Source organism: Ostrea edulis, chromosome 9 (genome assembly GCF_947568905.1).
Source record: "Ostrea edulis chromosome 9, xbOstEdul1.1, whole genome shotgun sequence".
In the NCBI taxonomy this organism is placed as follows: Eukaryota; Metazoa; Mollusca; class Bivalvia; order Ostreida; family Ostreidae; genus Ostrea; species Ostrea edulis.
In genome coordinates this window covers 46,226,420-46,239,287 of record NC_079172.1, presented here as the reverse complement: position 1 = coordinate 46,239,287, position 12,868 = coordinate 46,226,420, and the positions used below count along the sequence as shown (strand labels likewise).

The following is a 12,868-nucleotide window of genomic DNA, read 5'->3' as shown; positions in this document are numbered from 1 at the left end:
ACATGCTATCTCTCAGATTTTCATGAAACTTTGTGCACAGGTTCCTACTGACCCCAATATGAAATTTGCCAAATAAAAGTTTCTTTCATGTTTAGTTTGGGTTCGACATGGAAAAACAACTTTGAGATAATTTTCGGTGCAAAAAGGTCACGAAATATTGGAAAAAAGTGCTATGTTTGAACAGCTCTAAAATGTCCTATATCTAAAAAATAGAGAAAAGCAATATTTTATATGTTAGATATACACTATATGCAATAACTAAGAGGGTTTTTGTGTGTATATTCATCCAATGAATGAATTTATTAATTGTTAAAATTGTACATATTTCACACCAATATATTTTACAAAATAATGATCAAAATATAAGATCTCACAAAACCCAATACAATGTCTCAAAAGAAATAGATTATGTATAACCAGAAACTTGAAGAGGTGTATTTCAAGTTACAAAAATAAATTCAGTGGGAAAAGCAAGGTTTGATGGTGAAAAGTTGAACTGAAATCTCAAAATTTTCAATAAGTGCAAAAAGGTCAACTACTTAAATGAAGATTGTTGAACTACATAAATAGAAATAAATATGAAGTAGATATAACAAATCAATGATTAAATGATTAAAATTCATGAAAAATTACTAGAACATATGAACATTCAGAAATAAATTTCATGTCTTTGTATACATTCTATATAATAAAGGCAAAAAAATGCCTATGTAATTCATTGTATAAAATTTTACAATGTTGATTTTTAGAGGTCATTTCTGACACAGGATTTGAGATAATAGTCAATTAATTAACACACATATATGAAGTTAAAATTATCAGTAAATCAAATTTTAATAAATTGCCTATCATGAAGAATCTAAATTCATTCACTCACATTACAAACTTGACATTGGCAGATCCCGAGGGGGTTGGGGGGGAGGGGTAGAAAACACCCTCTCCATTTTCTCTGGGACATCTAGATAGTTATTTAGCATTAACCAGAATTTTTTTGACTCTCTTGTAAAGCATTTCCCTTTGCATTCATGAAATAACATGCCATATTCCATTTTCTGCCTACATCAGATTGTCAGACTTGCTTTAATGCATGTTTACTCTGATGTTGAAATATATATTGACCACTTCCAGATACACAAAATGTTTGTTGAATTTTACCCAGTGACAGAAAATGTTCATAAAGTATCTTCAACTGATGCATAAAAGGTTACATGTAACTAGCAATCAATAATAAACATATTTACTTTATCAATTCATCGGATATGACCTAATGCAGATTTTAGATCATTTTTCTGGACCCCCGCCCCCCTTCAAATCACTGTCTCTGTCTCTGTTTAACAAATGACAATAAACAAATCATGTCTTAATGCCTGGTACTTAGTAGCATGGTTTGCAAAGTAAGAGCTAGTGCATATTTCTGACATTTGTTACAAACAAACTTTTCCCCTAGAAATTATGAAAATTGGCACTGAATTTATATTGATACATGTTTTTTAACAATTGATACATTTCACAGTATGGAATCTTATTTTGCCACCCCACCACTCTCTTCTAATTTATGTCTAATGCCATAGCAGTGTTTCTTTTGAATATTGGTTCACAAACAGGAATAAAATTTGTCACTTCAAAAATTGAAATATGCTGCAACCATAGAGTTAAAGTAGTGGTCATCATTTGATTATCTTTGTCAGCTGCAAAGTGTTTCTGTGAAATAACTGTCAACATATCTAGATTGAAGTGGAGCTATGAGTTCTGCAATTCCCCTTATAACTTCACAACTCTTTTGTCTGTAGTAATTCTGTGTTCTCTCCAAAGCCTCCTCCTATCTTGGACTCAGCTGAGATCTAAATAACAACAGTTGTGTAAATTAATGGAAATAAAATGATGAACATGTTTAAATAGCACTGTAAGCAATGCACTAAGAAAGTCAAGATCATATGTTTGATATAGTCACAAGGTCAAAGGTCATGATATAAAATAAATTCTGGTCATTAGGCATTTCATGTGAAACAAAATAACCCAATACCTTATCCCTCAAGATATAACAGATCTGGTAATAATGAATGTTTTTCAAAAGTAGGTCAACATGGTCAAAGTCAGAAGTTCAAAAGTAAAGCTCTTTTCATTAGTAATCTATAATATGTGAAATCTATATCAAAGCCCAATCCAAAGTGGCTGAGAAACTATATACCAATTTAAAGTTTTTGAAAATCATGCTATTTTAAAGACTAAGGTCAGGTACTAAATTAAAAGTCTGGTAATAAAGAATATACACATTTTGTATATCTTTATGTAAAATATCAATATAATAAAATCTGGGTTAAACTTCAAAACCAAGGTCACAATATCAAACAGCATGGTATCAAATGAAAGTTCTTGCCATAAGATATCTAAATACTAAACATAAAAGGCTAGACTACCTTATATATAGTTCAGGAGAATTGGTTATATTTTGTTAAAAGTTGGCCAAGCACAAAAGTAAAATTGATATCAAAAGAAATGTCTTATTATAAGGAATAAAAATATGAGAGCCTTATTACTAACATGAGCAAGTTCCAGACATATATTGCCCCCCCCCCCCCCCCCCCCCCCCCCCCCCCCCCCCCGACTTTAGTCATGGGTGCATAGAAATGAAAAATGAATCAACACAATTTAGGAACATTTGCAGTTTGAAAGGATTTAGTGTGGCCCTGCTAACCTTGAAAAGAATTTGTTTTAATTTCCTGTATATTCCCACATCATACTTTGATCTCCTCTATACCCTAATTCTTTAGCCTCTTTAGCCTTCAGCTCAGGTGAGCTAAAAAAAAAACAACAAAAAAACTATATATTCATTGATTCAAAAATTAAACCACATTCTGATTTCAAAACATCACCTCTGACTTATATATATATGTATATATATACGAGCTAGTATTTGAAATTATCTAAACAAGAATTGTCTGAAGAGAGTTTAAAACTTGTCAGTGGGTTAAAATCTTTGATAACAGTCATGAATTAAAAATGCATGTATGTGTTGTGTGTGGCATGGTGACATCACATAAAACTTCAATATGAAGGGTCAAGGTCGTAAGGTAAAAATGTTACTATCATATGACATAAAGGAACACACATTTCTGAAATATCCAACCCCCATCTCTAACCATTCTTATGTTATTGTCAGAGTTAAAGTTTTTATATTCTACATGTGTATGTCTGTCAAGTGAGTTAAAACAAAAGGATTGTGACATCATAACATTGGATGCTTTGGTCAGGATTTGTCTCAAGAAATATACATGTCAAATGTCAATCTAATTAAAATTAGATCCTTTGATCCGCTCATCTACTATCGCTACACAAGCGATAGTAGATGAGCGGATCAAAGGATCTAATTTTAATTAGATTGGTCAAATGTGGAATTAAGCTCATATCTGTAATAGTTCTAAACTTACATAATTTATGAATTATGACAATATGACAAGGTCAGATGTACCATGTTCTGAATTTAAAATCTTTTGATTGAAATAAATAAATATACTCACTGATACAGTCTGATAATTGGCTTGCAGTAGGGGTGATTTGACTATAATTATTTTCCAAATCTGTAATGAAATGGGCATTGTATTCATTATCGAGCTTTGGTAATTGGTATACATGTATGTCACACTAATACACTTTAGTACCTGTGTGCATGCAAATAAATCATCAGATTTTGTGTCATGTTAAACCATCTGAATTCTATAATCCATTCAGCTTAAATTTAGAGAAATTAATTATATACATCAACCTGTAACACACACCCCACCCCCACCCCCACACACATAATGGTTCTTATAGTTGCATAATTACATGAATAAATATATATCATTATTTTTTTTATATTTATTATTCGGTTTTTGTCACATACATACATGTACATATACTACCCTCTCACACTGATTCATTCATCCTTTAATAGTTATTAAATCTAGGAATCAAAAAAAAAAAAAAAAAAACACATGTGAAAAGTAGCTAGTAAAAAAAAATCAGTCAAAAATAATCTGATATAATTTTAATATATACTATTTTTTATGCATGCATGCTGATATGTACATAGCTTGCAGGACAATAAACACTTTTCACCACTTTCATCTTGTTTTTGTGTGATTCTATTGTTTCTTAATTCAATGATTTGTGGATAAACATTGTGTTGTAGTACAGATTTTAAAATTCCCTACATTAACACCCCCCCCCCCCCCACACACACCCCCCCCACCCCCAAGATTGATTTAATGGGTTTTTTACCGTGGGGATTTATCATTTTAATCATTATTATTTTAAAAAGAATTTCATCGAATGAATTGTTTGCATTGACACATCATGAGAACTTGCATCAAAATTGTCTAGCAATCAAAGACAGTTTTCAAAGAAAAATAACAGAGAAAATTCGACATTTATACTTACCACTTCCAACGGGAACAAATATTTCCCTTGAAACATTGAAGTTTACTGCTCTGTCTGCTTTACACTTTCCTTTGTGTAGGAGATAACTACATTTGGTGGTGGTTGCCTCCAGTAAATCCCAAAAGAATCGCAATGACCTCGGCATACTAGTAAGCATCTGCACCGTGCACGATAGTTTAAACAGTTAAACTTTTACGTCGAATTCGAAGTACCCCGATCTGTACAGCAGGGGGTCAATCTCGGTTGAATATTACACGCAGTTCCAACTTTAAAATATCTTGAATATCCACTTATGTCTTTTGAACAATTATTAAGGATCGACAAGTCCCTAAAATAAGGACCACTCCTAGAAAAACTTCACGTTTCTATCACTTGTCAGCCATATCTGTTTACCCACGAAACTTTGATAAGGTCTGGGCTGAATATTTATTTTTCACCATCAAATTTAAAAAAAAATTAATTCCACGTTTACACTTGATAAAAAAAATCGAGATAAGTGGAAAATGTTCTAAATAAATACTGTTTTCTTCGAAAATTACAATTTATGCAAGTTTCGGATCATTTTACATTTTTTACACCAAGGGAGGTAACTCAAATTACTGGCTTTTTGGCTACTTCTGTCAGTAAATGCTCAACAACAGCATTGTTTCCCAGCAATTTTATTGTTTCATCTTAATTATTAAGGAATTTCCTTCAAATATTGTTTATACTTTCTGGACAAATTTTATTGTATTGGGTATTATTTAACTTTACAAAATGATCATTTTCTATAGATTATATAGTGTCCTCGAATTTATGAAATAGGCCAAGTTTTGGCATCTAACCATTTTTTTTGTGAAATTCACTTTACATACGATAAAATTGGCGTATGACCTTAACTTTTATTGGGTATGAATAAAATTTTGGGGAATTGCATGTGCCAGCCGTATTATAGCTACTGCCTGATATCTCCGTGGACGGCCTCTTAACAATATGAGTAGGAATTGTGTACATAACAATTGATAAAAGTCTGTCGGCTGATTAATATTCAGACAGTAGGGAGTGACTCTTATTCATTTCTATTAATTAATAATCGTTTGTGATGAAAGTGGAAACCACTGTGTTTTGTATCCTAGCACCTAAAATTGTGAATTGAAGTCTGTAAAATTTTACCTACAGTTTCTTGTTTAGAAGAAAAATTCACAACTCTCACTGAAAAAAACATTGAAAAAACTATGCAGATTACTCTTGAAAGATATCTGGACCCAATTCTCAAAGAAAACATTCAATTGAGAAATGAGTTACATGAACTGAAAACAAATACACAGAAAGAAATAAAACTCTTACAAAAAGATGTAGCAGTGTTAAAATCTCAGACCATGGTTACCATATCCAAAAGTTGGCCACAAACTCGGACATGTGAAAACGAAGTGATGTTCGAAACAAGCCATCAAAAACATGTGGACGGAGTTCAGAAACAATATACACATACATGTTTGTCCACAGAAGAGGACACATCATCTATGCCAACAGAGCATCCCAATGAAATAGCTGAGCCAACGAAACCACTGTCACGTCCTTCTCATAAAATTGAGATTGTAATGGATTCACATGGAAATGGTATTGACCCTCGAAGGATGTACAAAAACCAAGATATAAACATTCATGTTCTAGGTGCTGGAAAGAAGAATCTAGAGGAAGCTATGCAGTTTGTACAATCTTTAGAGTCCCCTCAGCATATAGTTGTTGGTGTTGGCAGCAATGATATTGCAACAAAATCGTCGGAGTCTATAGTTACTCAGATAGAAAATCTTGTGGTCTGTGCGCAGAAGAAGCAGTGCAGTGTACACATTCTGTCTCTACTGGAGAGAATGGATCAAGAAGACTATAATGATCGCGTCAGAACTGTAAATGACAAACTGAGCGAGTCATTAAAGGACACAGAAAATGTTTATTTTATTAGAGTCGACTCATACCTAAATGCGGAAAATCCCCAGTTGTACGGGGTTGATGGTGTACATCTAAATGATGATGGACGAAAAACGTTGGTGAAACTAATGAAAGACCATCTAAATCACAAGCTTGGAATGAAACCCTACAAAGACTACAGTGCGCGAAGCGAAAACTCTGAAAGAAACTCTAACCATGCAGGAGAATTCAGTAGCGAAAGGACCGAAACAAGTTATGGGCGTAAAAGAACTAACACTCGTAGACAGCATAACAGTCGTAATGGTGGATACATGCAAAACGGCCCTCACAACCATTGGTATCGTGGCCCTCAGAACCGTGGTCCCCGATATAATGACCTCCGAAATGGCCCTCACAACCATTGGTATAGTGGCCCTCAGAACCGTGGTCCTCGATATATTGACGGAAACAAAACTCAGGGGGATTATCTTACAAGCAAGCAAAAGCAGTTAAGCACCGTGTTTAACCAAATATTGAAAATGATTCAATAGTCCCTCAACATTTTCAATCAATTATGTACTCTAATGCATATATCAAGTATCTGTGGATCAGTTTGTAGTTGTTTTATAATTTTTGAATATGTTGATAATCTGACAAAACATGCATGTTGCCCAACATGAAACTTGTAGTATCTAACTACGGTATCATTGCTATATTATTGTTATTCTTAGCATTGTATTAGTTTGATTTTTCAAAAATTACTGTATCTTCATTTTTTTCGCTGTATATGGTTTTATATGTTTTTTCATAGGATTCATAAATGTTTAGGTTAGGTTGTTGGAATATTCATGGCTTGAATATTTCTAAGTTAGATGATGTTACAAAAGTGTGTTCAAAATATGATATCATGTGTTTCTTAGAAACTATGTCAAAGGAATCACCAGGAAATATCCCTGGTTTTACAACACCATTTGTTGTTTCTGCAAAAAAAGCAAAGAAAAGAGGAAGAAGCTCTGGTGGTATTTTAGTATACACAAAACCAAATTTGCGACAACATGTCAAAATGTTAAAAGGAAGTGATTCCACATTATGGATTAGAATAGACTCAGAGAATGTAGGGTTACAGATGAAGAAACCATTATTCTGTTGTTTTTGCTATATTAAACCCTACTGCAGGAAAGATTTCTCAGAAACTGTATTTAATCAACTTGAAAATGAAGTTGTTGAATTTATGAAAGAAGGGGAAGTTCTTTTGTGTGGCGACTTTAATGCCAGAACAGGGGGATTAACTGATTACCTGTCATCAGATGAAATAAGACAAACTTTCTCAGATTGCCCAGTACCTAACTGTTATACACCAGACATAAATCTCCCCCGCAATTATTTAGACAAACAATCAAATATCCATGGTGAACTTCTTACTAAAATGTGCAAGTAATCTCATCTACGGATGTTAAATGGCAGATTTCTTGGTGATTCCTTGGGTTTCTATACTTTTTTCAATTCTAATGGCAAAAGCACAGTGGATTATATGTTAGCATCTAATACTTTGTATCACAAGATAATTTATTTCAATGTTGATACACCAAATGAATTGTCTGATCACTGTATTATTTCTACTAGTTTAAGACTAGAGAAGCCATGTCTGAATCACCAGAAAGATCTTGAAGAAAACTGTAATCATATTGGTGGTAATTTCTTGTGGTCAGAAGATTGTAAAGATAAATATGTCCAAGCCTTAGTTGAACCAGAATCAACAATAAGTATTATGAGCCTTTTTACAGACTTGGATGATGAAAATAACTCAGATATTGATACATTAGTACAAAAATTAACAACAATTTATACTGAAGCAGGTCTTAAAACTGTGAAATTTAGGGATAATAGCAGTAAAACTTGTAGACGTACAAGACATATCAAACCTAAGAAAGAATGGATGTCAAATAACTCCTTAATGCTGAGAAGGGAGGTTAGAAATCTTGGTAAAAAACTTCAAAAATCACCAGATAATTGTTATTTACTTCATGCATTTTCACAAGCTAAAAAACAATTCCACAAAATGTGTAAGCAATTAAAATCTGGTTTTTATAAATCTGTAGCAAACACTATTAATGAACTAAACCCTAATTGCACCAAAAAATTTTGGAACTCTTTAAAGTCAAACATGCAAAACCATATTGAGGCAGAGTCACCTATAAAACTATCTGAATGGGTTAACCATTTTCATACTCTATTGAATTCTCATGATTATGACACAAATATGGACATTCGTTGTGAAGTCGGAAAAAATAACCCTTTAGATTTTCCATTTACGCCTAAAGAAGTGCAAGTAGGAATATCAAGCTTGAAATCTGGAAAATGCTCTGGTCTGGACCTTATTCCAAATGAATTTATTAAGATAAGTGCTGATGTTTTTCTGCCTATACTGGTTAAACTTTTTAACAAAATTCTTCAGACTGGCAGAATGCCAGAGTTATGGAACCTCTCATTAATTACAACTTTGTACAAGTCTGGTGATCCAGGAAATTGCAGTAATTATAGAGGATTAAGTGTAACAAGTTGTCTTGGTAAACTTTTTAACAGATTACTCCAAACACGTCTTAATAATTATTTAGAATCTGGAGGATTATTAAGTCACTTTCAGGCAGGATTTAGGAAAGGATATCGTACAACAGATAACATTTTCATCCTAAAAACTTTAATGAACAAATACTTGTTTAAAAGAAAGAAGGAATTATTTTTATGCTTCGTTGATGTTTCAAAAGCTTTTGATACTGTATGGAGACCAGCTCTTTTGTATAAAATTTTTAAAAAGTTAATTGGTGGAAATTTTTTCAATATTATAAAACATATGTACTCTACTACAAAATGTGCTGTAAGACAGGGAAATTTATGTAGTAACTTTTTTAATACTACATTAGGAGTTAAACAGGGGGACAATTTAAGTCCTACTTTATTTAATATTTTTGTTGATGACTTTGAAAATTACTTTGATAAAGTAGTAACTTATCCTGTATCTTTAGGTGATATAACTTTTAATCACTTATTTTTTGCTGATGATCTTGTTTTATTATCAGAGTCAGCTGAAGGCCTCCAAAATTGTATAGACACTCTTTCAAAATATTGTATAGAATGGAAGTTGCATGTAAACTTAGAAAAAACAAAGGTTATGGTTTGTTCTACCAGGAAAACAAAGATCAATTATGGATTTTATTATAACAATTCTACTATAGATGTAACTGATAAGTACAAATATCTTGGTATAATTTTACAATCAAATGGCAATTTAAAACATGCCTGTGAGGATCTTGCTGCTAGAGCCAGAAAAGCTTACTTTGCCTTGAAGCGTAAACTACCTTTTGGCTCTGATCTCTCACCAAACTTGTGGTTAAAACTATATGAATCAATTATTGTCCCAATTTTAACATACTCCTCAGAAATTTGGATCTCTGACTTTAATGCAAACCCCAATAATTTTGATAAAACTCCTTTTGAAAAAATTCAGAATTTTATCTTGAAAAACATCTTAGGTGTACATAATAAAGCATCAAACTTGGCAACAAAAATGGAATTAGGTGTTCTCCCTATTCATGCCAAAATATACCAGCTTGCTATTAAATACTATTCTAGATTGGAAAATTTAGCAAAATCTAATGATAATCACAATGTTTTACTAAGGAATGCTTACTTGGAAGATGTACACTTGGCTAGTGAAAATAAAAAATGCTGGCAAACTTGTATAAAATCAATACAAAAGATGTTAAATGTTAACGTTGACACTGAATGTAAAATGTTTATTCCTAAACTTAAAAAATTCTTTGAAAATAAATTCTTTTCTGAACTTCAACATATTAACAACACTCAAAGTGGTAAGCTCTCATTTTATAGTACATTATTCAACCATGATGTTATGAAACTAGAAATCCAACCATATTTATGTCTTCCACTTCCTAAGAATTTAGTTTCTTATCTTACCAAATTAAGAATAAGTGCACATAAGTTGTATGTAGAAACAGGTCGAATTAAAAGGAGATGCCTTGCATTCTATCGATATATTATACGTGAATGATTTGTAATTACCAGTAGTGAATCTTCGCCATTCAATAGGGTAGTAGTAATATTATTCTGCCATGTTTTATGTTGAGCATTCCTAATTCTTTTCAAGACTACAAACTGCCTTGAAGCCCTTTTGAAGATATCTGAAACATGCATGGTCGTCAAACTTGAGAAGAAATCAATATTGATTTCTAGAAAATATTGGCATCACCCTCTTTACTTTTTTCTTAAAGAGGCATGAACACGGATTTTGGTCGATTGAAATAGATTTTGTTATAGAAATAAAGATCCTTTAATAGGATTTAAATATTTCTACACAATTGAATATCAAAATACTTTGTATTTACATCAAATCCGACTCCCATCATTGTGTTCCTCAACACTTTATCATAGCCAGGAAACCACATGCGGAGGTGTTAACACCCAAGTTTTCTACAAAGTATGTCAAAGGCATTCATCATTTCGCCATACGTTAATGACGTATCAATTGAACTGCGGTGCTTCACGCCTGCATACTTCATAGCTCATTAGTGCAGTTTTCAGAAGAATTGCCAAATTTGGATTAAATACTGCCATTATCTCTAAAGAACCGTTTGCTCGTTGTCGTAATTCCAACAATATAATGACGAATCTCATAATGGCAAACCACAAAAGGAAAAAATCGCATCATAAAAATGTTATACCACAGCATATAAATACTAGACGAGTATATGGTAACAAAACAAAACCGTATAACAGAACAACAGCACATACTTAAATATCTACACCATATAATATCAGAACTGTATCTAATAACAGATTAAAAACATATAATATCAGAACTGTATCTAATAACATATTAACAACATATAATATCAGAACTGTATCTAATAACACATTAACAACATAATATCAGAACTGTATCTAATAACATATTAACAACATATGATATCAGAACTGTATCTAATAACAGATTAACAACATATAATATCAGAACTGTATCTAATAACATATTAACAACATAATATCAGAACTGTATCTAATAACATATTAACAACATATGATATCAGAACTGTATCTAATAACATATTAACAACATATAATATCAGAACCGTATCTAATAACAGATTAACAACACATAATATCAGAACTGTATCTAATAACATATTAACAACATATAGTATCAGAACTGTATCTAATAACATATTAACAACATATGATATCAGAACTGTATCTAATAACATATTAACAACATAATATCAGAACTGTATCTAATAACATATCAACAACATATAATATCAGAACTGTATCCAATAACAGATTAACAACATAATATCAGAACTGTATTCAATAACATATTAACAACATATAATATCAGAACTGCTTATAATAATAGATTTACAACATATAATATCAGAACGGTATCTAATAACATATTAACAACATAATATCATAACTGTATTCAATAACATATTAACAACATATAATATCAGAACTGCTTATAATAATAGATTTACAACATATAATATCAGATCGGTATCTAATAACATATTAACAACATATAAAATCCGAACTGTATCTAATAACATATTAACAACAAATAAAATCCGAACTGTATCTAATAACAGATTAACAACATATAATATCAGAACTGTATCTAATAACATATTAACAACATAAAATATCAAAACTGTATCTAATAACATATTAACAGCATATAATATCAGAACTGTATCTAATAACATATTAACAACATATAATATCAGAACGGTATTTAATAACAGATTAACAACATATAATATCAGAACGGTATTTAATAACAGATTAACAACATATAATATCAGAACTGTATCTAATAACATATTAACAACATATAATATCAGAAATGTATCTAATAACACATTAACAACATTATAATATCAGAACTGTATCTAATAACATATTAACAACATATAATATCAGAACTGTATCTAATAACATATTAACAACATATAATATCAGAACTGTATCTAATAACATATTAACAACATATAAAATCCGAACTGTATCTAATAGCATATTAACAACATATAATATCAGAACTGTATCTAATAACATATTAACAACATATAATATCAGAACTGTATCTAATAACATATTAACAACATAAAATATCAGAACTGTATCCAATAACATATTAACAACATATAATATCAGAACTGTATCTAATAACATATTAACAACATATAATATCAGAACTGTATCTAATAACATATTAACAACATATAATATCAGAACTGTATCTAATAACACATTAACAACATATAAAATCAGAACTGTATCTAATAACATATTAACAACATAAAATATCAGAACTGTATCCAATAACATATTAACAACAGAACTGCTTATAATAATAGATTTACAACATATAATATCAGAACGGTATCTAATAACATATTAACAACATATAAAATCCGAACTGTATCTAATAGCATATTAACAACATATAATATCAGAACGGTATCTAATAACAGATTAACAACAT

At 31.1% G+C, this 12,868-nt stretch overlaps 1 long non-coding RNA gene across 1 annotated transcript; it reads right to left on the bottom strand.

Moving 5' to 3' along the window:
* Positions 1 to 219: 219 nt before the first annotated feature.
* Positions 220 to 4,880, bottom strand: LOC125658300 (uncharacterized). Its single transcript, XR_008798600.1, has 4 exons — positions 4,420 to 4,880; positions 3,519 to 3,578; positions 2,696 to 2,797; positions 220 to 1,841 (listed from the first exon to the last, which is right to left on the bottom strand). It is a non-coding gene; the product is annotated as an uncharacterized LOC125658300 (long non-coding RNA).
* Positions 4,881 to 12,868: the final 7,988 nt, after the last annotated feature.